The following is a 26971-nucleotide window of genomic DNA, read 5'->3' as shown; positions in this document are numbered from 1 at the left end:
GATGTAAGGATCCCTGGATTTTACCTTTGCTTGGGGTGGCACATGTGGTGATATAAGGATCCCTGGATTTTACCTTTGTTTGCAGGGGGTGGCACATGTGGTGATGTAAGGATCTCTGGATTTTACCTTTGCCTGGTTGGCGCATGTGGTGATGTAAGGATCCCTGGATTTTACCTTTGCCTGGGTGGCGCATGTGGTGATGTAAGGATCCCTGGATTTTACCTTTGCCTGGGGTGGCGCATGTGGTGATGTAAGGATCCCTTCATGTTACCTTTGCTTGCAGGGGCTTGCACATGTGGTGATGTAAGGATCCCTGGATTTTACCTTTGCTTGCAGGGGGTGGCACATGTGGTGATGTAAGGATCCCTGGATTTTAGCTTTGCCTGGGTGGCGCATGTGGTGATGTAAGGATCCCTGGATTTTACCTTTGCCTGGGTGGCGATTGTGATGATGTAAGGATCCCTGGATTTTACCTTTGCTTGGGGTTTTGCATGTGGTGATTTAAGGATCCCTGGATTTTACCTTTGCTTGGGGTGGCACATGTGGTGATGTAAGGATCCCTGGATTTTACCTTTGCTTGGGGTGGTGCAAGTGGTGATGTAAGGACCCCTGGATTTTACCTTTGCTTGCGGGGGGTGGCGCATGTGGTGATGTAAGGATCCCTGGATTTTACCTTTGTCTGGATGGCGCATGTGGTGATGTAAGGATCCCTGGATTGTACCTTTGCTTGCAGGGGGTAGTGCATGTGGTGATGTAAGGATTCCTGGATTTTACCTTTGCCTGGGTGGCGCATGTGGTGATGTAAGGATCCCTGGATTTTACATTTGCTCGGGGGGGCACATGTGGTGATGTAAGGATCCCTGGATTTTACCTTTGCCTGGGTGGCGCATGTGGTGATGTAGGGATTACTGGATTTTACCTTTGCTTGCAGGGGATGGCACATGTGGTGATGTAAGGACCCCTGGATTTTACCTTTGCTTGCAGGGGGTGGCGCATGTGGTGATGTAAGTATCCATGGATTTTACCTTTGCTTGCAGGGGGTGTCGCATGTGATGATGTAAGGATCCCTGGATTTTACCTTTGCTTGCAGGGGGTGCACATGTGGTGATGTAATGACCCCTGGATTTTACATTTGCTTGCAGGAGGTGGCTCATGTGGTGATGTAAGGATCCCTGGATTTTACCTTTGCTTGGGGTGGCGCATGTGGTGATGTAAGGATTCCTGGATATTACCTTTGCCTGGGTGGCGAATGTGGTGATGTAAGGATCCCTGGATTTTACCTTTGCCTGGGTGGCGCATGTGGTGATGTAAGGATCCCTGGATGTTACCTTTGCTTGCAGGGGCTTACACATGTGGTGATGTAAGGATCCCTGAATTTTACCTTTGTTTGGGGTGGCGCATGTGATGATGTAAGGATCCCTGGATTTTACCTTTGTTTGGGGTGGCGCATGTGGTGATGTAAGGATCCCTGGATGTTACCTTTGCTTGCAGGGGGTTGCGCATGTGGTGATGTAGGGATCCCTGATTTTACCTTTGCCTGGGATAGCGCATGTGGTGATGTAAGGATCCCTGGATTTTACCTTTGCCTGGGTGGCGCATGTGGTGATGTAAGGATCCCTGGATTTTACCTTTGCTTGGGGTGGCGCATGTGTTGATGTTAGGATCCCTGGATTTTACCTTTGCCTGGGTGGCGCATGTGGTGATGTAAGGATCCCTTGATTTTACCTTTGCCTGGGGTGGCACATGTGGTGATGTCGGGATCCCTGGATTTTACCTTTGCCTGGGTGGCGCATGTGGTGATGTAAGGATCCCTGGATTTTACCTTTGTCTGGGTGGTGCATGTGGTGATGTAAGGATCCCTGGATTTTACCTTTGCCTGGGTGGCGCATGTGGTGATCTAAGGATCCCTGGATTTTACCTTCGCTTGGGGTGGCGCATGTGGTGATGTAAGGATCCCTGGATTTTACCTTTGCTTGGGGTGGCACATGTGGTGATATAAGGATCCCTGGATTTTACCTTTGTTTGCAGGGGGTGGCACATGTGGTGATGTAAGGATCTCTGGATTTTACCTTTGCCTGGTTGGCGCATGTGGTGATGTAAGGATCCCTGGATTTTACCTTTGCCTGGGTGGCGCATGTGGTGATGTAAGGATCCCTGGATTTTACCTTTGCCTGGGGTGGCGCATGTGGTGATGTAAGGATCCCTTCATGTTACCTTTGCTTGCAGGGGCTTGCACATGTGGTGATGTAAGGATCCCTGGATTTTACCTTTGCTTGCAGGGGGTGGCACATGTGGTGATGTAAGGATCCCTGGATTTTAGCTTTGCCTGGGTGGCGCATGTGGTGATGTAAGGATCCCTGGATTTTACCTTTGCCTGGGTGGCGATTGTGATGATGTAAGGATCCCTGGATTTTACCTTTGCTTGGGGTTGCGCATGTGGTGATTTAAGGATCCCTGGATTTTACCTTTGCTTGGGGTGGCACATGTGGTGATGTAAGGATCCCTGGATTTTCCCTTTGCTTTCAGGGGGTGGCACATGTGGTCATGTAATGATCCCTGGATTTTACCTTTGCCTGGGTGGCGCATGTGGTGATTGTTAGGCGGAAACCGGTGCAGTTCCCTCTGGGACCACTGCAAAAGATTTAGGACTACAGGTGTTTGGCAGTAAACCCACTTGGTAGCAGTCTGTATCACACAGATTCACTTGGTAGCTGTGGCTGAGCAGTCAGACTTCCCTCAAGAAGAGTTAGGCAGTATGTGGAGTATACAACAAAAGGCAATTCTACACAGTAAGACAAGCAAACACGCAACAAGGCTTCAGTGTAAAGATATAAAGGTATTTATTTATAACGACACATCTATAGAAAACACTCTGGCACTAATACGGCAAACAATTCTATTACAATTACTCTACAAAGAAAAAGATCAATCCCCCTAACAATAGTTCGACAAGTCTAGGTTTACCAGCATCACTTATTTGCAGACAGAGGTGTATGCTTCAATCTAGATGGCACTCTAGTATTTGTTAGGACGGGAGAGAAAAATAGGCAGGTTATGAAATCAACACGGTTCCAATACTTTACGGTCAAATGCATGGCAAGAAGACAAGAACCACGGTAGATCATAAAGTTCAGAGACCAGGCCCACTCGGAGAGAGGCAAGGCGATATGTCCCAAAAAGTATCTTAGTGGAAATGCATTCGAGTCTTTGAAGCAAATTGTTATCGGCAGATTGGACCAGTTCAGAACAACATGCTAGAGAAAGCTTGGAGGCGACCCTATGGAGAGGCGAGGATTAAGACACCTCACTCTATCCGGCAACAAGGGAAGCCAGGCGGACACAGTACCTTGATTGTGGAGAGACAGCTCTGGCGGGGGCAGTTGTTCCTGGTGGTGGATGCACGTCCGGTCTTTGCCAAGAGAAGAGATGATCTCGTCGTCAAAGGAAAGTTGAAGATCGTTGCACCACCAGGGAAGAGACCAGCCGCGGAGTGCTCCGTCACAAGGCACCACCTTTTGGTCGCGGTACAGGGGTAGTGGCAATCCGGTTGCCGAGGTGCTCTGCACGGGCAAGTCGACCACTGCATCCTGAGGCGAAGAAAAAGCAAAGGGGACTGGTTGTTCCCACCAGTCAGGGGAAAAGACTCTCCGGCAGGGAGATCTCCTCTGTAATCGGGAAGTGGTGAGTCGGTTCAGCAGGGCTCCACCGGAGGTGTCGTCGTTGCAGGTCGGCTCAGCTTTACCCTCGTCGGATTCTTAGGTCCTGTGGCGACTTCTGAAGATCCAGTCCCAAAAGCCCTGCTTTTATGCAGAAAAGCCCCATTCATTCAGCCTAGCTGTCAATCAACACACGCTAAGTGGTGAGCGGGGAGGCTCACCACTTGGGCCAATCACATCAGAGTGCGACCAGAGTTGGCAAGGCAACTCGGTCCAGGGTGCCTAAACCCCCTCCGACACCCCTGTGGTAACCCAGACAGAATGGCACCACTTTGGAGGGTCTCTGTACAAAAGCCCGCCAAAAATGGAACAAAGGGCTCAACCGTTGGTTTAGGCATCACAGAGACGAACACAGACGCCATTTTAAAAAGCCGAGTTCTGGCAGAAAATACCATCCGATAGACTTATTTAAGATAAGTAGACCGGTGGTATGTTAGAGATTAACGAGAAACAGTATCAATCTCCAACAATGGGAAGAATCCCATAGGGTTATATTCGGGGTCGAATATAACAAGTGGTTTCCACTGCCACCAGCCAAAACTCGACGAGGGGGGACGGGACAGTGCCCCCTCGAATAACAGACCTAGGAGTAATCGAATTACCCCTACTAGTACGTCCACAATAGGATGGTTTGTACTAGTTCTGTTAGTAAATTTAGGTCTATTAAAGCCAATGGTGACTTTACATGCCCGGGGAGACAGTAGTCAGTCCCCGGGTATGGAGTCTATGATCGAGGTCCGCTAGGACACCCCAGTGTTACGGCACGGAGGGTGCGGTGTAACACACATAGCAAAACATATGAGACCCTATGGAGTAAAAGACCCCATGGCCCATGGAACACATTGACATTCAAAGGAATTACACACATTCATGTCCAAGAGTGGGAGAAAAAGAGTCTCACTCTTGGCAGGATGGAAAAAAACAAACTCCAGAAATCCAGCAAAGCTGCTGGGGGACTCGCTAGGTTAGGAAATTCAGCCTAAACAGAAAATTCTCCCTAACACTCGCCCCCCCAGACTAAGGGACAGGAGGATTTAATCCACTCCTGGATGAATCTCATACCTCGAGTCGATGACATACATCCTAGAGAGACCATCGGCATTTTGGTGGTGACACCCTGACCTGTGCTCAATGGTGAAATCAAACCCTTGCAGTCAGATCGACCATCTCAATAGTTTCGGGTTTTCCCCTTTCATTTGCATTAACCATCTCAAGGGTTGGTGGTCAGTCTGAATGACAAAAGTAGAACCATACAAGTACAGCCTAAACTTCTTCAGAGCCCACACGATAACAAAGCACTCTCTTTCGATTGTTGCCTACCTTGTTTCAGGATCCTTCAGCTTGCGGCTGATGAAGGTACGGCACCTATTCCTACATTTGAAGCATCTGTCTGCACAATGAAGTGTTGGCGGTAATCAGGAGCTCTGAGTACTGGGGCCTGGCAAAGAGCCTTCTTCAGGTTTTCAAACGCCTGATTGCACTCCTCGTTCCATCTAACCTTTTTAGGAAATTTGGGCGAGGTGATGACATTCAGTGGAGAAGCTATGGTCCCATAGTTCTCTATGAAATTCCTGTAATACCCAGTGAGGCCTAGGAAGGCTCTCACTTGGGTTTGAGTAGTAGGTGTTGTCCAATTTTGCACAGCTTCAATCTTACTGAGCAAAGGCCTTATTTCTCCACCTCCTACCTCATGTCCAAGATAGACTACCTTACTCTGTCCAATTTGGCATTTACTTGCCTTTATGGTCAGATTGGCTTGTCCAAGAGCCTGCAAAACATCTCTCAGGTGGGTTACATGTTCTTCCCAGGAATTGCTGAACACTGCGATGTCATCCAAGTATGCCATACAGAAGGCCTCCATCCCATTCAGAACCTGGTTTACCATCCGTTGAAACGTAGCAGGTGCATTCTTCAATCCGAAAGGCATTACCTTAAACTGGTATAAGCCAATGGGGGTAGAAAATGCAGTTTTCTCCTTGACATGGTCTGTCAGGGCTATTTGCCAATAGCCTGACGTCAAGTCAAATGTGCTGAGGAACTTGGCGGCGTCAAGTTTATCCACCAACTCATCTGTTCTTGGCAAAGGGTGGGCATCAGTCTTGGTGACTGCATTAAGAGCTCTATAATCCACGCAGAATCTAAGCTCTTTAGATCCGGCCTTTGGTACTAACACAACTGGGCTAGACCATGGACTAGTAGAGGGCTCTATTACCCCGAGATCGAGCATCTTGCTGACCTCACTTTTGATGTGGGTTTGTACATTCTCTGACATTCGGTATCCTCTGCTTTTGACCGGCAGACAGTCACTAGTGAGTATGTCATGCTGGCCCCAAGGGGTCAAGCCTGGTGAAAGCGAGAACAGAGAGGCAAACTGATTCAACATAGATTTGCACTCTTCTTGTTGCTCGGGTGTCAGATTTGAAGAGAGATTTACTCCTTCAACTTTTTCGTCCAAAGGTAAGCCTCTGAGGAGATCCGGAAGAGCTTCACTCTCTTCTTCTTCCGCGGATGATGCTAGAAGCAATGCTCCTACGTCGGGTCTTGAGACATACTCTTTGAGTCGGTTGGTGTGAAAGACTGTCGGAGCCTCCTTGGGATTGCCCAAGTCCACCAGATAGTTGACCTCTCTGAGTTTACCCACAACTCTGAAGGGTCCCATCCATTTGTCTTGCAAGGCCCTCTGCCTTGTTGGGATCATAACGAGAACGAGCTGGTCTTGAGCGAACTCAACCATGTTAGCCTTTTGATCGTGCCAGTGCTTGACCAATGCTTGTCCAGCTTTCAAGTTATCGCTTGCTTCCGTCATCATGTGCGACATTCTCCTCCGGAGACCTATCACGTAGTCAGTCACTCTGACTGGCTTGGGGGAAGGAGCACTCTCCAACCCCTCCTTAATCAGGGCCAATGGACCTCTGACGGGATGACCATAGAGAAGCTCGAAGGGAGAGTAACCTACTCCCTCCTGAGGGACTTCTCTATAAGCAAAGAGAAGGCATGGCAGTAGAAGGTCCCACTTACGCTTAAGGGGTTCTTCTGAAGCACCTATCATGCTCTTCATGGTTCGGTTGAACCGTTCTACCAACCCATTGGTTTGTGGGTGGTAAGCTTTTGAGAACTTGTAAGTAACTCCACAGGTTTTCCACATGGCTTTCATGTAGTGGGACATAAAGTTTGACCCCATGTCAGAGATTACTTCCTTAGGAAACCCGACCCTAGTAAAAATACCAAGGAGGGCCTTAGCCACAGCCGGAGCTGTAACAGTCCTCATAGGAATTGCCTCAGGATACCTAGTAGCATGGTCTACTACAACAAGTATAAACCTGTTGCCTGAGGAGGTTGGGGGATCAAGGGGACCAACAATGTCAATCCCTACTCTCTCAAACGGGACTCCCACAACTGGAAGAGGCACTAAAGGTGCCACATTCTTTGAGCCCACCTTACCAGAAGCCTGGCAGGTGTGGCAGCTCCTGCAGTGTTTTTCCACTTCGGCCCCCATCTTCGGCCAATAGAAGTAGAGAGAGAGCCTTTCCTTAGTCTTCTTGAAACTCAAGTGTCCAGCTAAAGGAATCTCGTGGGCTAACTGCAAGAACTGTGGTCTGTTCTCTTGGGGTACTACAAGTCGTTTGTAGTCTCCAGGTGCAGACTCGGTCGGTTCACTGTAGAAGAGGCCATCTTCCCAGTGCAACCTGTATTTCCCAGGCTCTTGCCCTTCAGCCTGAGCTTCTGCCTGGTGGCGAAGACCTTCCAGAGTTGTACATTCTCTCTATCCCTTACTGAAGTCTGCCCGGCTGGGTCCACCTTCTGCCAGTAAAGACTGCAGCTCAGGATGGTCAGCAGGATCCAGATCTCCAATGAGTTCCTGGCCTTCCATTAGCTCTTCCTCAGAGTCTAATTCTACCACACAGGGTTGTACCTCCCTCTCAGCCTCGGCTGGAGGTGGAGTTACGGGTGTAACTTTGGACAACCGTGGGGAAGTCCTTGTTGGCTGCACTGAAATGCTGGCTGCTGGTTTCGGTGTAGAAGTTTTAGGTTTCGCTTTCGCTCCTGATTTCTTCGAGACAGCGGCCGACAATTCCAGTGGAGCAGGAGTGATTTCTTTCTTCATCATCTCCTGGAGAGTACCGCGCATGGTCCTCTCTCTTGCGGGTCTGGTTAGCTCCTGTAACCGTTTACTAGGAGTTCTGGGAGTATGCGATACAACGCAGAGAGTTTTCAAATCGTTACCCAACAGAACGCGTCCTGGTACCTCACTCTGTATGCTGACAGGTATCTTCACAGTCATGTCGACACACTGGATGAGAACTGGTAATTGGGGAAGGATCTGCACAGGCCCTCCAGCTAACTTGGTGAGGCGTTTGATTGTCTTCGCAACATCCTCAGCCTGAAAAAATGATTTATCCACCACAGTTATGCTGGCCCCAGTGTCCCTAATAGCAGGAGTCTCCTGACCATTCACCTGGACACTGTCCTTATAATACTCTTTAGTATTATCGGGGATAGAATTATAGACATCTAAATTCTGTTGTTCCCACAACCCCAGAGATACTAAAGAAACGCTAGCTGAGACTCCAATGGGTTCGTCAGCTAGCAGTAGAAAGTTTCCACTTGCCATTTGGACTTCCTCCTCTGGAGCGAAGGCTAAGGAGACAAGCTGGACCCCTGAAGGTTTACCCTTACATCTGGGATCTCCTTTCACGTGGTCAGTTGAGCCACAAACAAAGCATTTACCAAATGCTTTCTGGAATGGTGGCTTGTTCTGGCCTCCTTCCGGTTTGGCACCAGAAGACACACTATTCTGCTGTGGTTTTCCTTGTGGCTTACCCTTCTGGTTTTGTTTGGGGCCCTCTTTGGAATTTGAGTTATTCGAATTCTCTTTTGAGTCTTTTTTAGGCTGTTTTCCCTCATCCTGTTTCTGAGTTGCCCCAGAATCCTTATGAGTAGCTCTGTTGGCAACCCATAAATCAGCAGCCTTAGCTAGCTTCCGGGAATCCAATTCCTTCGAATCAGCCAAGTGCTGTCTGAGCTCAGGAGAACAGGCATCATAAATAGACTCCAACGTAAAAAGATTCTTCATACCCTCAGAAGTGTTCACTTTGTAACCCTTAATCCATCCCTCTAGGTTTTTCAACCCTTCACTCACCCAGGTAGCCCAAGGGGTACCATCATGCTTTTTGAGGGTTCTAAACCTCTTAAGATACTGGGAAGGGGTCTTCCCGAACCTAGCTATCAAAGCTCGTTTCACACTTTCATAATCCGTCTTATCCACTTCCCCCAACTCCATTACCACATCAGTCGCAACAGGGGGGAGCCTAGAGAACAACCAGGGAAGTAAATCGTTCCCGGTGATGTCCTGGAGCCCATGATTGTACTCAAACAGTTTTAACCAATCCAACACATCCAATCTCGGTTCATACATACCAACTAATTCCTTCGGCATCCGGGGTCTTTTGGGACTGGAGCTCCTAGAGGAACCAGAGGAGAGAGAAGCATTTTCCATAGACAACATTTTCATCTCTAACTCGTGATTAAGTTCTATTTCCCTGAGTCTTAACTCAGTTTGCTTCTGCTCAGCATGGGCATTCATCCGTCTGAACTCGAGCTCTTGGTTTCGTTCAGATTGAGCCAAGAACCGTTTGTATTCGAATTCGAGCTTCATTTTTTCAAGTTCAAAATAAGCAGGGTTACATGTGGGACCTGGTATGGGCCCCGTAGGTACAGCTGGTAAGGCAGGTAGAGGAGCAGGGGAGACAGTTTCGTTAGCCTCTCCTTCCTCTTCAGCCTCTTCATCGCTATCATCAGAATTACGATTTAGATCAACACCATCGCTGTTATCTACATTTGCTGGAGAAATTGGTTCCTCTGAACGAGTACCCAGACTTTGCTTCGCCAGCAATCTCTCTATTAGTTCTAACTTCTCGCCCCTTACAGAAAGATTCTCTTGCCTACAGAGAGCTTGCAAACTCTCAGTATTTTCACCCAACAAGGATTCTTGACTGTAAGCTTCCATAGTAGACATGTTTTTGAAAGTTGCTTTTTAGTGCTAAGCTTTGTGGTTAGTTATCCTAAAGTGTCGAAAAGCACTCTAAACTGTATACTCGATACAAATCCCACCGCTGTACACCAGTGTTAGGCGGAAACCTGTGCAGTTCCCTCTGGGACCACTGCAAAAGATTTAGTACTACAGGTGTTTGGCAGTAAACCCACTTGGTAGCAGTCTGTACCACACAGATTCACTTGGTAGCTGTGGCTGAGCAGTCAGACTTCCCTCAAGAAGAGTTAGGCAGTATGTGGAGTATACAACATAGGGCAATTCTACACAGTAAGACAAGCAAACACGCAACAAGGCTTCAGTGTAAAGATATAAAGGTATTTATTTATAACGACACATCGATAGAAAACACTCTGGCACTAATACGGCAAACAATTCTATTACAATTACTCTACGAAGAAAAAGATCAATCCCCCTAACAATAGTTCGACAAGTCTAGGTTTACCAGCATCACTCATTTGCAGACAGAGGTGTATGCTTCAATCTAGATGGGACTCTAGTATTTGTTAGGATGGGAGAGAAACATAGGCAGGTTATGAAATCAACACGGTTCCAATACTTTACGGACAAATGCAAGGCAAAAAAACAAGAACCACAGTAGATCATAAAGTTCAGAGGCCAGGCCCACTCGGAGAGAGGCAAGGCGATATGTCCCAAAAAGTATCTTAGTGGAAATGCGTTCGAGTCTTTGAAGCAAATTGTTATCGGCAGATTGGACCAGTTCAGAACAACACGCTAGAGAAAGCTTGGAGGCGACCCTATGGAGAGGCGAGGATTAAGACACCTCACTCTATCCGGCAACAAGGGAAGCCAGGCAGACAAAGTACCTTGATTGTGGAGAGACAGCTCCGGCGGGGGCAGTTGTTCCTGGTGGTGGATGCACGTCTGGTCTTTGCCAAGAGAAGAGATGATCTCGTCATCGAAGGAAAATTGAAGATCGTTGCACCACCAGGGAAGAGACCAGCCGCGGAGTGCTCCGTCACAAGGCACCACCTTTTGGTCGCGGTACAGGGGTAGTGGCAATCCGGTTGCCGAGGTGCTCTGCACGGACAATTCGACCACTGAGTCCTGAGGCGAAGAAAAAGCAAAGGGGACTGGTTGTTCCCACCAGTCAGGGGAAGAGACTCTCTGGCAGGGAGATCTCCTCTGTCGTCGGGAAGTGGTGAGTCGGTTCAGCAGGGCTCCACCGGAGGTGTCGTCGTTGCAGGTCGGCTCAGCTTTACCCTCGTCGGATTCTTAGGTCCTGTGGCGACTTCTGAAGATCCAGTCACAAAAGCCCTGCTTTTATGCAGAAAATCCCATTCATTCAGCCTAGCTGTCAATCAACACATGCTAAGTGGTGAGCGGGGAGGCTCACCACTTGGGCCAATCACACCAGAGTGCGATCGGAGTTGGCAAGGCAACTCGGTCCAGGGTGCCTAAACCCCCTCCCACACCCCTGTGGTAACCCAGACAGAATGGCACCACTTTGGAGGGTCTCTGTACAGAAGCCCGCCAAAAGTGGAACAAAGGGCTCAACCTTTGGTTTAGGAGTCACAGAGACGAACACAGACGCCATTTTAAAAAGCCGAGTTCTGGCAGAAAATACCATCCGATAGACTTATTTAAGATAAGTAGACCGGTGGTATGTTAGAGATTAACGAGAAACAGTATCAATCTCCAACAATGGGAAGAATCCCATAGGGTTATATTCGGGGTCGAATATAACAAGTAGTTTCCACTGCCACCAGCCAAAACTCGACGAGGGGGGACGGGACAGTGCCCCCTCGAATAACAGACCTAGGAGTAATCGAATTACCCCTACTAGTACGTCAACAATAGGATGGTTTGTACTAGTTCTGTTAGTAAATTTAGGTCTAGTAAAGCCAATGGTGATTTTACATACCCAGGGAGACAGCAGTCAGTCCCCGGGTATGGAGTCTATGATGGAGGTCCGCTAGAATGCCCCAGTGTTACGGCACGAAGGGTGCGGTGTAACACACATAGCAAAACATATGAGACCCTATGGAGTAAAAGACCCCATAGCCCATGGAACACATTGACATTCAAAGGAATTACACACATTCATGTCCAAGAGTGGGAGAAAAAGAGTCTCACTCTTGGCAGGATGGAAAAAAACAAACTCCAGAAATCCAGCAAAGCTGCTGGGGGACTCACTAGGTTAGGAAATTCAGCCTAAACAGAGAATTCTCCCTAACAGTGATGTAAGGATCCCTGAATTTTACCTTTGCCTAGGATGGAGCATGTTGTGATGTAAGGATCCCTGGATGTTACCTTTGCTTGCAGGGGCTTGCACATGTGGTGATGTAAGGATCCCTGGATTTTACCTTTGCTTGCAGGGGGTGGCGCATGTGGTGATGTAAGGATCCCTTGATTTTACCTTTGCCTGGGTGGCGCATGTGGTGATGTAAGGATCCCTTGATTTTACCTTTGCCTGGGGTGGCGCATGTGGTGATGTAGGGATCCCTGGATTTTACCTTTGCCTGGGTGGTGCATGTGGTGATGTAAGGATCCCTGGATTTTACCTTTTTTTTCCTGGGTGGCGCATGTGGTGATGTAAGGATCCCTGGATTTTACCTTTGCTTGGGGTGGCACATGTGGTGATATAAGGATCCCTTGATTTTACCTTTGCTTGCAGGGGGTGGCACATGTGGTGATGTAAGGATCTCTGGATTTTACCTTTGCCTGGGTGGCGCATGTGGTGATGTAAGGATCCCTGGATTTTACCTTTGCCTGGGGTGGCGCATGTGGTGATGTAAGGATCTCTGGATGTTACCTTTGCTTGCAGGGGCTTGCACATGTGGTGATGTAAGGATCCCTGGATTTTACCTTTGCTTGCAGGGGATGGCGCATGTGGTGATGTAAGGATCCCTGGATTTTAGCTTTGCCTGTGTGGCGCATGTGGTGATGTAAGGATCCCTGGATTTTACCTTTGCCTGGGGTGGCGCATGTTGTGATGTAAGGATCCCTGGATGTTACCTTTGCTTGCAGGGGCTTGCACATGTGGTGATGTAAGGATCCCTTGATTTTACCTTTGCCTGGGTGGCGCATGTGGTGATGTAAGGATCCCTGAATTTTACCTTTGCTTGCGTTTGCTCATGTGGTGATGTGAGGATCCCTGGATTTTACCTTTGCTTGGGGTGGCACATGTGGTGATGTAAGGATCCCTGGATTTTACCTTTGCCTGGGTGGCGCATGTGGTGATGTAAGGATCCCTGGATTTTACCTTTGCCTGGGTGGCGCATGTGGTGATGTAAGGATCCCTGGATTTTACCTTTGGCTGGGGTGGCGCATGTTGTGATGTAAGGATCCCTGGATGTTACCTTTGCTTGCAGGGGCTTGCACATGTGGTGATGTAAGGATCCCTTGATTTTACCTTTGCCTGGGTGGCGCATGTGGTGATGTAAGGATCCCTTGATTTTACCTTTGCCAGGGGTGGCGCATGTGGTGATGTAGGGATCCCTGGATTTTACCTTTGCCTGGGTGGCGCATGTGGTGATGTAAGGATCCCTGGATTTTACCTTTGCCTGGGTGGTGCATGTGGTGATGTAAGGATCCCTGGATTTTACGTTTTTTTTCCTGGGTGGCGCATGTGGTGATGTAAGGATCCCTGGATTTTACCTTTGCTTGGGGTGGCGCATGTGGTGATGTAAGGATCCCTGGATTTTACCTTTGTTTGGGGTGGCACATGTGATGATATAAGGATCCCTGGATTTTACCTTTGCTTGCAGGGGCTTGCACATGTGGTGATGTAAGGATCCCTGGATTTTACCTTTGCTTGCAGGGGATGGCGCATGTGGTGATGTAAGGATCCCTGGATTTTAGCTTTGCCTGTGTGGCGCATGTGGTGATGTAAGGATCCCTGGATTTTACCTTTGCCTGGGTGGCGCATGTGGTGATGTAAGGATCCCTGAATTTTACCTTTGCTTGGGTTTGCTCATGTGGTGATGTAAGGATCCCTGGTTTTTCCCTTTGCTTGCAGGGTATGGCACATGTGGTGATGTAAGGATCCCTGGATTTTACCTTTGCCTGGGTGGCGCATGTGGTGATGTAAGGATCCCTGGATTTTACCTTTGCCTGGGTGGCGCATGTGGTGATGTAAGGATCCCTGGATTTTACCTTTGCCTGGGGTGGCGCATGTTGTGATGTAAGGATCCCTGGATGTTACCTTTGCTTGCAGGGGCTTGCACATGTGGTGATGTAAGGATCCCTGGATTTTACCTTTGCCTGGGTGGCGCATGTGGTGATGTAAGGATCCTTGGATTTTACCTTTGCCTGGGGTGGCGCATGTGGTGATGTAAGAATCCCTGGATGTTACCTTTGCTTGCAGGGGCTTGCACATGTGGTGATGTAAGGATCCCTGGATTTTACCTTTGCTTGCAGGGGATGGCGCATGTGGTGATGTAAGGATCCGTGGATTTTAGCTTTGCCTGTGTGGCGCATGTGGTGATGTAAGGATCGCTGGATTTTATCTTTGCCTGGGTGGCGCATGTGGTGATGTAAGGATCCCTGGATTTTACCTTTGCTTGGGTTTGCTCATGTGGTGATGTAAGGATCCCTGGATTTTACCTTTGCTTGGGGTGGCACATGTGGTGATGTAAGGATCCCTGGTTTTTCCCTTTGCTTGCAGGGGGTGGCACATGTGGTGATGTAAGGATCCCTGGATTTTACCTTTGCCTGGGTGGCGCATGTGGTGATGTAAGGATCCCTGGATTTTACCTTTGCCTGGGTGGCGCATGTGGTGATGTAAGGATCCCTGGATTTTACCTTTGCCTGGGGTGGCGCATGTTGTGATGTAAGGATCCCTGGATGTGACCTTTGCTTGCAGGGGCTTGCACATGTGGTGATGTAAGGATGCCTTGATTTTACCTTTGCCTGGGTGGCGCATGTGGTGATGTAAGGATCCCTTGATTTTACCTTTGCCTGGGGTGGCGCATGTGGTGATGTAGGGATCCCTGGATTTTACCTTTGCCTGGGTGGCGCATGTGGTCATGTAAGGATCCCTGGATTTTACCTTTGCCTGGGTGGTGCATGTGGTGATGTAAGGATCCCTGGATTTTACCTTTTTTTTCCTGGGTGGCGCATGTGGTGATGAAAGGATCCCTGGATTTTACCTTTGCTTGGGGTGGCGCATGTGGTGATGTAAGGATCCCTGGATTTTACCTTTGCTTGGGGTGGCACATGTGGTTATATAAGGATCCCTGAATTTTACCTTTGCTTGCAGGGGCTTGCACATGTGGTGATGTAAGGATCCCTGGATTTTACCTTTGCTTGCAGGGGATGGCGCATGTGGTGATGTAAGGATCACTGGATTTTAGCTTTGCCTGGGTGGCGCATGTGGTGATGTAAGGATCCTTGGATTTTACGTTTGCCTGGGTGGCGCATGTGGTGATGTAAGGATCCCTGATTTTTCGCTTTGCTTGCAGGGGGTGGCACATGCGATGATGTAAGGATCCCTGGATTTTACCTTTACCTGGGTGACGCATGTGGTGATGTAAGGATTCCTGGATTTTACCTTTGCCTGGGTGGCGCATGTGGTGATGTAAGGATCCCTGGATTTTACCTTTGCCTGGGGTGGTACATGTTGTGATGTAAGGATCCCTGGATGTTACCTTTGCTTGCAGGGGCTTGCACATGTGGTGATGTAAGGATCCCTGGATTTTACCTTTGCTTTCAGGAGGTGGCGCATGTGGTGATGTAAGGATCCCTTGATTTTACCTTTGCCTGGGTGGCGCATGTGGTGTTGTAAGGATCCCTTGATTTTACCTTTGCCTGGGGTGGCACATGTGGTGATGTAGGGATCCCTGGACTTTACCTTTGCCTGGGTGGCACATGTGGTGATGTTAGGATCCCTAGATTTTACCTTTGCCTGGGTGGTGCATGTGGTGATGTAAGGATCCCTTGATTTTACCTTTTTTTTCCTGGGTGGCGCATGTGGTGATGTAAGGATCCCTGGATTTTACGTTTGCTTGGGGTGGCGCATGTGGTGATGTAAGGATCCCTGGATTTTACCTTTGCTTGGGGTGGCACATGTGGCGATATAGGGATCCCTGGAGTTTACCTTTGCTTGCAGGGGGTGGCACTTGTGGTGATGTAAGGATCTCTGGATTTTACCTTTGCCTGGTTGGCACATGTGGTGATGTAAGGATCCCTAGATTTTACCTTTGCCTGGGTGGCGTATGTGGTGATGTAAGGATCCCTGGATTTTACCTTTGCCTGGGGTGGCGCATGTGGTGATGTAAGGATCCCTGGATGTTACCTTTGCTTGCAGGGGCTTGCACATATGGTGATGTAAGGATCCCTAGATTTTACCTTTGCTTGCAGGGGGTGGCGCATGTGGTGATGTAAGGATCCCTGGATTTTACCTTTGTTTGGGGTGGCGCATGTGATGATGTAAGGATCCCTGGATTTTACCTTTGTTTGGGTGGCGCATGTGGTGATGTAAGGATCCCTGGATTTTACCTTTGCTTGCAGGGGGTGGTGCATGTGGTGATGTAAGGATCCGTGGATTTTACCTTTGCTTGCAGGGGTGGCGCATGTAATGATGTAAGGATCCCTGGATTTTACCTTTGCTTGCAGGGGCTTGCACATATGGTGATGTAAGGATCCCTGGATTTTAACTTTGCTTGCAGGGGGTGGCGCATGTGGTGATGTAAGGATCCCTGGATTTTACCTTTGTTTGGGGTGGCGCACGTGATGATGTAAGGATCCCTGGATTTTACCTTTGTTTGGGTGGCGCATGTGGTGATGTAAGGATCCCTGGATTTTACCTTTGCTTGCAGGGGGTAGTGCATGTGGTGATGTAAGGATCCGTGGATTTTACCTTTGCTTGCAGGGGTGGCGCATGTGATGATGTAAGGATCCCTGGATTTTACCTTTGCTTGCAGGGGGTGGCTCATGTGGTGATGTATTTGTATTTATTTTATTTATAAAGCGCAGCCAGGCCCGGGGGCATACGGGCGTGTAAGTTAGATCTGATTACAGTTACAATTAGGTACAGTAAACAAGGGTTACGTTACAATTAGGTGCAGTAAACAAGGGTTACGTTACAGTTACAGATAGGTACATACTTAGTATTGCAGATACATACATACATAGTCTAAGATAAATACATTAATTACAAGAGTGTGCCGTCAGCAGTCAATCGTGCTGGGATCAGGAGGTTAGGCTGTCATGGAGTCCATGTTGTGAAGCCAACGCTTCGTGTTGTGTTTGAAAAGGTTAAATGAATGTTCTGCCCTTAAAAGCGCGGGGAGTGTGTTCCATAGTTTAGAAGCTTGTACAGGGACGCTAGCTCCACCCGAGTTATGGAGTTTGAATCTCGATATGGACATAGTGTTAGCTTGTGCTGCTCTAAGTTGTCTTGATGATGTGTGAGGTGGAAGTTGGTTGGTGAGGTAGGCTGGTGCAAGGTTGGCCCTGGCTTTGTGTGTCAGGGCCAAAGTTTTGAGGGATATTCTGTGCTCTACTGGGAGCCAATGTAACTTGCATATGCGCCTTTTTAGGGATGTTGAGGGCAGCCCTGATGGCATTATTTTGAATTACTTGCAGTTTGTTGATATTTTTGTGGCTAGTGCCTAGGTAAAGGGCCTTACAGTAGTCTATTTTGGACAGGACTAATGCTCTAGCAAGAGTAATGCAATTGGGTGAAGAGATGAACGGCCTACATGCAGTGATCAGCTTGCAGGTGTAAGCGGCTGATTATTATTTATTTTATTTATTTATTTTATTTTTTTACATTTATAAAGCGCTCACACAGCCCGCAGGCATCGAGGCGCTGTTACAAGAATTGTTTGTTTTTCTTAGTTGTTAATTGTGTTTTTTTTTTTTTGTCTTAGTTACGTATTTATAACGCGCTTAAACACCCAGAGGTTTCCAAGCGCGGACCCGGGGATCGAACCTGTGTTGCTTTGTGTCGTCTTGCTTCCAAGACGCGCACGCTGCCGCTGAGCTATCCTCCCGGGATTATGCTACTGCATTAGTTTGTTTGGAAAAGGATAAGGTGGCATCAATGTAGATGCCAAGGGTTTTGGTATTATTTGAAACGGGGATGAGATTGCCATCTATAGTGAAAGATTTGAATGCGCAATTAAGATTTTTAAGTTTGGCGTGAGTGCCAAGGATGATCAACTCAGTTTTTTCATCATTGAGACAAAGTCCATGATGTGCCATCCATGCTTGTATTACTGAGTATATTTCATTAAGGGTTTTGCTGTCTGTTTCATAGTTACCCGAGATAGGAATGAGTATCTGGGTGTCGTCCGAGTAATTAGTATACGTGACACCCAGGTAGTCAAGGATATCAAAGAGGGGCTTTGTGAATACATTATAAAGCGTCAGGGACACACACGAGCCTTGCGGGACTCCACAAGGTACTGGTGAGGGTTCAGCAGAATCAGTGGGAGAAAAGACCCTCATGGTTCTGTTCACGAAGAAGGAACTGATCCAAGCCGTGGCTGCATCTGAAAAGTGTGCAGCAGTTTTCAAGTGGTGACAAAGTGTTTGGTGGTTGACCAAATCAAAAGCTGCTGACAGGTCAAGCAGTAAAATGAGTGCAAGTTTGCCATTGTCTTTCAGGATTTGGATCTGGGTAGTGAGGGCTATTAATGCAGTTTCCGTACCGTGTCTCGGTCGGAAGCCGGATTACCTAAGTCCCAGGAGATTGTTAGATTCTAGGTAGGCCTGTATTTGTAAATAGGCTGCTCTGTCCAGTATTTTTAATAAGAAAGGTACAGTCGTTATCGGCCTATAGTTAGACGGGTTGGCTGGGTCAAGAGTAGGTTTTTTGAGAAGTGGAATGACCCACGCGTCTTTTAGGTTGTCAGGTACTACTCCAGATTTGAAGGAGGCATTGATGAGGTTGGTAATGAATGGTGCCAGATCGTGCGCGGCTGCTTTGATGATCGGGGCAGGGCAGGCATCACCTTGGCAATTTGATGGTTTTAAGTTTCCTGATGATGTTTTCTACTTCCCAGATTGAGAGGGGTGAGAAGCTGAAAGGTTTACAAGTTGACTTAAAGGTAGGTGATTTGTTAGGTAATTGTTTGTAGTCAGGGTCAGCTAGTAGCAGGGATTTTTTTGCGTTGATTTTAGATTGTAGGCGAGCTATTTTATCTAATAAGGCCTTCTGAATATTACTACACCATAGTGCGTCAGTAACACATTTGTCAATAGGGGCAATAGGGGATTCTAATTCTTTCAGAATCTTAAAAAGTTCTTTTGTGTTGGATTCCGCTTGTGTAATCCTTTTGTTATAGGTGTCTTTTTTAGCAAGAAGGATGGCTTCTTTGTAACTAGTGGAAGCTAGGGTTAGCTCAGTCTTATTGGATGCTGAGGGGTACTTTCTCCAGTGTGCCTCAGCAGTTCTCTTAGTTTTGCGTAATTCTCTTAACTGCGGCGTGAACCAAGTGTTAAGGTGACGCTGTGGTTTAGGTTTCCTCAATTTTAGGGGGGCGATGGTGTTCAGTGCTTTGAGAATAGCCTGGTTGTATATATCCACTAAAACTGTAGGGTCAGCATCTGAGTCAATATTGCTCAGGATGGGGAGTAATATGGGTAGGAGTTTGTCAGGTGTAATGTCTTTCTTATTTCTCGTGCTGGTGGATGGGGCGATGATAGGAGCCGGGTGGAGTGTGTTGGCTTTGATGGAAAAGGTTTTTTTATGATGATCCGACCAAATGCATGGGTCATTGGATAGGAGATCAATAGACCAATTGAGGTGAGTGAGCCAGTCCAGTGTTCTTCCTTTGATATGAGTGTTAAACGGAAAACCTGTGCAGTTCCCTCTGGGACCACTGCAAAAGATTTAGGCTTACAGGTGTTGGCGGTAAACCCACTTGGTAGCTGTCTGTACCACACAGATTCACCTGGTAGCTGTGGCTGAGCAGTCAGACTTCTCTCAAGAAAAGTTAGGTAGTATGTGGAGTATACAAAATAGGGCAATTCACACAATAGAACAAGCAAACACGGAACAGAGCTTGTGTGTAAAGATATATAGGTATTTATTTATAACAACACATCTATGGAAAACACTCTGGCACTAATACGGCAAACAACTTCAAGTACAATTACTATAAGTAAATCAATCCCCCTAAAAATAGTTCAACACGTCTAGGTTCAACGGCACCACTCATTTGCAGACAGAGGTGAATGCTTTAACCTAGATGATACTCTAGTATTCGTTAGGATGGGAGAGAAAAGGCAGGGTATGAAATCAACTCGGTACCAACACTTTTACGAACAAATGCAAGGCAAGTAAGGCAGGGTCTACTGTAGATCGCAAAGTTCAGAGGCCAGGACCACTCGGAGAGAGGCAAGGCGATATGTCCCAAAAAGTATCACAGTGGAAATGCACTTCGAGTCCTTGTCACAAATAGTTATCGAAAGATTGTACCAGTTCAGAACAGAAAGTTAAGAAAGCTTGGAGACGACCCGACAGAGAGGCGAGGATTAAGACACCTCACTCTATCCGGCATAAAGGGAAGCCAGTCGGACACGGTACCTTGTATGTGGAGAGACAGCTCCGGCGGGGGCAGTTGTTCCTGGTGGTGGATGCAGGTCGGGACATTGCCAAGAGAAGAGATGATCTCGTCGTCCAAGGAAAGTTTGAAGATCGTTGCACCACCAGGGAAGAGACCAGCCACGGAGTGCTCCGTCACAAGGCACCGCCTTTTGGTCGCGGTACGGGTTAGTGGCTATCCGGTTGCCGGGGTGCTCTGCACAGGCAATTCGACCACTACGCCCTGGAAGCGAAGAAAAGCAAAGGGGACTGGTTGTTCCCACCAGTCAGGGGAAGAAGACTCTCCGGCCGGGAGATCTCCTCTGTCGTCGGGAAGTGGTGAGACGGTTTCCGCAGGGCTCCACTGGAGGTGTTGTCGTTGCAGGTCGGCTCAGCTTTACCCTCGTCGGATTCTTAGGTCCTGTGGCGACTTCTGAAGATCCAGTCCCAAAAGCCCTGCTTTTATGCAGAAAACCCCCATTCATTCAGCCTAGCTGTCAATCAAAACACGCTAAGTGGTGAGCGGGGTGGCTCACCACTTGGGCCAATCACACCAGAGTGCGACTTGAGTTGGCAAGGCAACTCGGTCCAGGGTGCCTAAACCCCCTCCGACACCCCCTGTGGTACCCAGACAGAATGGCACCACTTTGGAGGGCCTCTGTGCAGAAGCCCGCCAAAAGTGGAACAAAGGGCTCAACTTTTGGTTTAGGAGTCACAGAGACGAACACAGACGCCATTTTAAAAACCGAGTTCTGCCAGAAAATACCAACTGATAGATTTGTTTAAGACAAATAAACCGGTGGTATGTTAGAGACTAACAAGAAAAAGTATTAATCTCCAACAATGGGAAGAATCCCATAGGGTTATATTCGGGGTCGAATATAACAAGTAGTTTCCACTGCCACCAGCCAAAACTCGACGAGGGGGGACGGGACAGTGCCCCCTCAAATAACAGACCCAGGAGTAATCGAATTACCCCTACTAGTACGTCCACAATAGGATGGTTTGTACTAGTTCTGTTAGTAAATTTAGGTCTAGTAAAGCCAATGGTGACTTTACATGCCCTGGGAGACAGTAGTCGGTCCCCGGGTATGGAGTCTATGGTGGGGATCCTCTAGGACGCCCCAGTGTTACGGCACGTAGGGTGCGGTGTAACACACATAGAAAAACATATGAGACCCTATGGAGAAAAAGACCCCATAGCCCATAGAACACATTGACATTCAAAGGAATTAACACACATTCATGTCCAAGAGTGGGAGAAAAAGAGTCTCACTCTTGGCAGGATGGAAAAAACGAACTCCAGAAATCCAGCAAAGCTGCTGGGGGACTCACTAGGTTAGGAAATTCAGCCTAAACAGAGAATTCTCCCTAACAATGAGTAGGCTCATGAATAATGTGGGTGTGACCCAAATCAGATAAGGTGTTGGCTAGGTCATGGGCGTTAGTATTCTTCGGGTCGTTAAAACCAAGATTAAAATCTCCAAGTAGGATGGTTTGTGAATTGGGTTTGGTGTCTGTGGTTATGAGTGATGCAATGTCCTCTATAAAAGAAGAAATGGGACCTGGTGGTCGGTAAATAAGGTGCATTGTTGCCGTGTGGTTAGGTGATAGAGGAAGTTTAATGGACAGGGATTCAGCAGAAGGGATTTGAGCGTCATGGATGACTTTAATGTCAAAGGTATTTCGGAATATGAGGGCGAGTCCACCTCCCTTTGTCTGAGTGGTGTTTCTGTCGCATCTAATAATGGCATAATCATTAGGTATAGCAAGGGCCAGAGATGGACCGGAGGCAGCATTAAGCCAGGTTTCCGTGACTGCAAGGAGATCGAAATTTTCGTGAGTTATAAAGTCAGCAGTGATGTAAGGATCCCTGGATTTTACCTTTGCTTGGGGTGGCGAATGTGGTGAGGTAAGGATTCCTGGATATTACCTTTGCCTGGGTGGCGCATGTGGTGATGTAAGGATCCCTGGGTTTTACCTTTGCCTGGGTGGCGCATGTGGTGATGTAAGGATCCCTGGATGTTACCTTTGCTTGCAGGGGCTTGCACATGTGGTGATGTAAGGTTCCCTGGATTTTACCTTTGTTTGGGGTGGCGCATGTGATGATGTAAGGATCCCTGGATTTTACCTTTGTTTGGGGTGGCACATGTGGTGATGTAAGGATCCCTGGATTTTACCTTTGCTTGCAGGGGGTGGCGCATGTGGTGATGTAAGGATCCCTGGATTTACCTTTGCTTGCAGGGGGTGGCGCATGTGGTGATGTAAGGATCCCTGGATTTTACCTTTGCCTGGGTGGCACATGTGGTGATGTAAGGATCCCTGGATTTTACCTTTGCCTGGGTGGCGCATGTGGTGATGTAAGGATCCCTGGATTTTACCTTTGCCTGGGTGGTGCATATGGTGATGTAAGGATCCCTGGATTTTACCTTTGCTTGGGTTGGTGCATGTGGTGATGTAAGGATCCCTGGATTTACCTTTGCTTGCAGGGGGTGGCGCATGTGGTGATGTAAGGATCCCTGGATTTTACCTTTGTCTGGGTGGCGAATGTGGGGATGTAAGGATCCCTGGATTTTACCTTTGCCTGGGTGGCGCATGTGGTGATGTAAGGATCCCTGGATTTTACCTTTGCCTGGGTGGCACATGTGGTGATGTAAGGATCCCTGGATTTTACCTTTGCCTGGGGAGGCGCATGTGGTGATGTAAGGATCCCTGGATTTTACCTTTGCCTGGGTGGCGCATGTGGTGATGTAAGGTTTCCTGGATTTTACCTTTGCCTGGGTGGCGCATGTGGTGATGTAAGGATCCCTGGATTTTACCTTTGCCTGGGTGGTGCATGTGGTGATGTAAGGATCCCTGGATTTTACCTTTGTTTGGGGTGGCACATGTGGTGATGTAAGGATCCCTGGATTTTACCTTTGCTTGCAGGGGGTGGCGCATGTGGTGATGTAAGGATCCCTGGATTTACCTTTGCTTGCAGGGGGTGGCGCATGTGGTGATGTAAGGATCCCTGGATTTTACCTTTGCCTGGGTGGCACATGTGGTGATGTAAGGATCCCTGGATTTTACCTTTGCCTGGGTGGCGCATGTGGTGATGTAAGGATCCCTGGATTTTACCTTTGCCTGGGTGGTGCATATGGTGATGTAAGGATCCCTGGATTTTACCTTTGCTTGGGTTGGTGCATGTGGTGATGTAAGGATCCCTGGATTTACCTTTGCTTGCAGGGGGTGGCGCATGTGGTGATGTAAGGATCCCTGGATTTTACCTTTGTCTGGGTGGCGAATGTGGGGATGTAAGGATCCCTGGATTTTACCTTTGCCTGGGTGTTGCATGTGGTGATGTAAGGATCCCTGGATTTTACCTTTGCCTGGGTGGCACATGTGGTGATGTAAGGATCCCTGGATTTTACCTTTGCCTGGGGAGGCGCATGTGGTGATGTAAGGATCCCTGGATTTTACCTTTGCCTGGGTGGCGCATGTGGTGATGTAAGGTTTCCTGGATTTTACCTTTGCCTGGGTGGCGCATGTGGTGATGTAAGGATCCCTGGATTTTACCTTTGCCTGGGTGGTGCATGTGGTGATGTAAGGATCCCTGGATTTTACCTTTGCTTGGGTGGCGCATGTGGTGATGTAAGGATCCCTGGATTTTACCTTTGCTTGGGGTGGCGCATGTGGTGATGTAAGGATCCCTGGATTTTACCTTTGCCTGGGTGGCGCATGTGGTGATGTAAGGATCCCTGGATTTTACCTTTGCCTGGGGTGGCGCATGTGGTGATGTAAGGATCCCTGGATTTTACCTTTGCCTGGGTGGCGCATGTGGTGATGTAAGGATCCCTGGATTTTACCTTTGCCTGGGGTGGCGCATGTGGTGATGTAAGGATCCCTGGATTTTACCTTTGCTTGGGGTGGCGCATGTGGTGATGTAAGGATCCCTGGATTTTACCTTTGCCTGGGTGGCGCATGTGGTGATGTAAGGATCCCTGGATTTTACCTTTGCCTGGGGTGGCGCATATGGTGATGTAAGGATCCCTGGATTTTACCTTTGCCTGGGTGGTGCATGTGGTGATGGAAGGATCCCTGGATTTTACCTTTGCTTGGGTGATGCATGTGGTGATGTAAGGATCCCTGGATTTTACCTTTGCCTGGGTTGCTCATGTGGTGATGTAAGGATCCCTGGATTTTACCTTTGCCTGGGGTGGCGCATGTGGTGATGTAAGGATCCCTGGATGTTACCTTTGCTTGCAGGGGCTTGCACATGTGGTGATGTAAGGATGCCTGGATTTTACCTTTGCTTGCAGGGGGGGCATGTGGTGATGTAAGGATCCCTGGATGTTACATTTGCTTGGGGTGGCGCATGTGATGATGTAAGGATCCCTGGATTTTACCTTTGTTTGGGGTGGCACATGTGGTGATGGAAGGATCCCTGGATGTTACCTTTGCTTGCAGGGGCTTGCACATGTGGTGATGTAAAGATCCCTGGATTTTACCTTTGCTTGCAGGGGGTGGCGCATGTGGTTATGTAAGGATTCCTGGATTTTACCTTTGCCTGGGTGGCACATGTGGTGATGTAAGGATCCCTGGATTTTACCTTTGCCTGGGTGGCGCATGTGGTGATGTAAGGATCCCTGGATTTTACCTTTGCCTGGGTGGTGCATATGGTGATGTAAGGATCCCTGGATTTTACCTTTGCTTGGGTTGGTGCATGTGGTGATGTAAGGATCCCTGGATTTACCTTTGCTTGCAGGGGGTGGCGCATGTGGTGATGTAAGGATCCCTGGATTTTACCTTTGTCTGGGTGGCGAATGTGGGGATGTAAGGATCCCTGGATTTTACCTTTGCCTGGGTGGCGCATGTGGTGATGTAAGGATCCCTGGATTTTACCTTTGCCTGGGTGGCACATGTGGTGATGTAAGGATCCCTGGATTTTACCTTTGCCTGGGGAGGCGCATGTGGTGATGTAAGGATCCCTGGATTTTACCTTTGCCTGGGTGGCGCATGTGGTGATGTAAGGATTCCTGGATTTTACCTTTGCCTGGGTGGCGCATGTGGTGATGTAAGGATCCCTGGATTTTACCTTTGCCTGGGTGGTGCATGTGGTGATGTAAGGATCCCTGGATTTTACCTTTGCTTGGGTGGCGCATGTGGTGATGTAAGGATCCCTGGATTTTACCTTTGCTTGGGGTGGCGCATGTGGTGATGTAAGGATCCCTGGATTTTACCTTTGCCTGGGTGGCGCATGTGGTGATGTAAGGATCCCTGGATTTTACCTTTGCCTGGGGTGGCGCATGTGGTGATGTAAGGATCCCTGGATGTTACCTTTGCTTGCAGGGGCTTGCACATATGGTGATGTAAGGATCCCTGGATTTTACCTTTGCTAGCAGGGGGTGGCGCATGTGGTGATGTAAGGATCCCTGGATTTTACCTTTGTTTGGGGTGGCGCATGTGATGATGTAAGGATCCCTGGATTTTACCTTTGTTTGGGTGGCGCATGTGGTGATGTAAGGATCCCTGGATTTTACCTTTGCTTGCAGGGGGTGGTGCATGTGGTGATGTAAGGATCTGTGGATTTTACCTTTGCTTGCAGGGCTGGCGCATGTGATGATGTAAGGATCCCTGGATTTTACCTTTGCTTGCAGGGGCTTGCACATATGGTGATGTAAGGATCCCTGGATTTTACCTTTGCTTGCAGGGGGTGGCGCATGTGGTGATGTAAGGATCTCTGGACTGGATTTTACCTTTGTTTGGGGTGGCGCACGTGATGATGTAAGGATCCCTGGATTTTACCTTTGTTTGGGTGGCGCATGTGGTGATGTAAGGATCCCTGGATTTTACCTTTGCTTGCAGGGGGTGGTGCATGTGGTGATGTAAGAATCAGTGGATTTTACCTTTGCTTGCAGGGGTGGCGCATGTGATGATGTAAGGATCCCTGGATTTTACCTTTGTTTGGGTGGCGCATGTGGTGATGTAAGGATCCCTGGATTTTACCTTTGCTTGCAGGGGGTGGTGCATGTGGTGATGTAAGGATCCGTGGATTTTACCTTTGCTTGCAGGGGTGGCGCATGTGATGATGTAAGGATCCCTGGATTTTACCTTTGCTTGCAGGGGCTTGCACATATGGTGATGTAAGGATCCCTGGATTTTACCTTTGCTTGCAGGGGGTGGCGCATGTGGTGATGTATGGATCCCTGGATTTTACCTTTGTTTGGGGTGGCGCATGTGATGATGTAAGGATCCCTGGATTCTACCTTTGTTTGGGTGGCGCATGTGGTGATGTAAGGATCCCTGGATTTTACCTTTGCTTGCAGGGGGTGGCTCATGTGGTGATGTATTTGTATTTATTTTATTTATAAAGCGCAGCCAGGCCCGGGGGCATACGGGCGCGTAAGTTAGATCTGGTTACAGTTACAATTAGGTGCAGTAAACAAGGGTTACTTTACAATTAGGTGCAGTAAACAAGGGTTATGTTACAGTTACAGATAGGTACATACTTAGTATTGCAGATACATACATACATAGTCTAAGATAAATACATTAATTACAAGAGTGTGCCGTCAGCAGTCAATCGTGCTGGGATCAGGAGGTTAGGCTGTCATGGAGTCCATGTTGTGAAGCCAACGCTTCGTGTTGTGTTTGAAAAGGTTAAATGAATGTTCTGCCCTTAAAAGCGCGGGAGTGTGTTCCATAGTTTAGAAGCTTCTACAGGGACGC

This window comes from Ambystoma mexicanum, chromosome 8 (assembly GCF_040938575.1).
Source record: "Ambystoma mexicanum isolate Mex_15411 chromosome 8, UKY_AmexF1_1, whole genome shotgun sequence".
NCBI classification, from domain to species: domain Eukaryota; kingdom Metazoa; phylum Chordata; class Amphibia; order Caudata; family Ambystomatidae; genus Ambystoma; species Ambystoma mexicanum.
Note: the sequence above shows the minus strand (reverse complement) of the source record.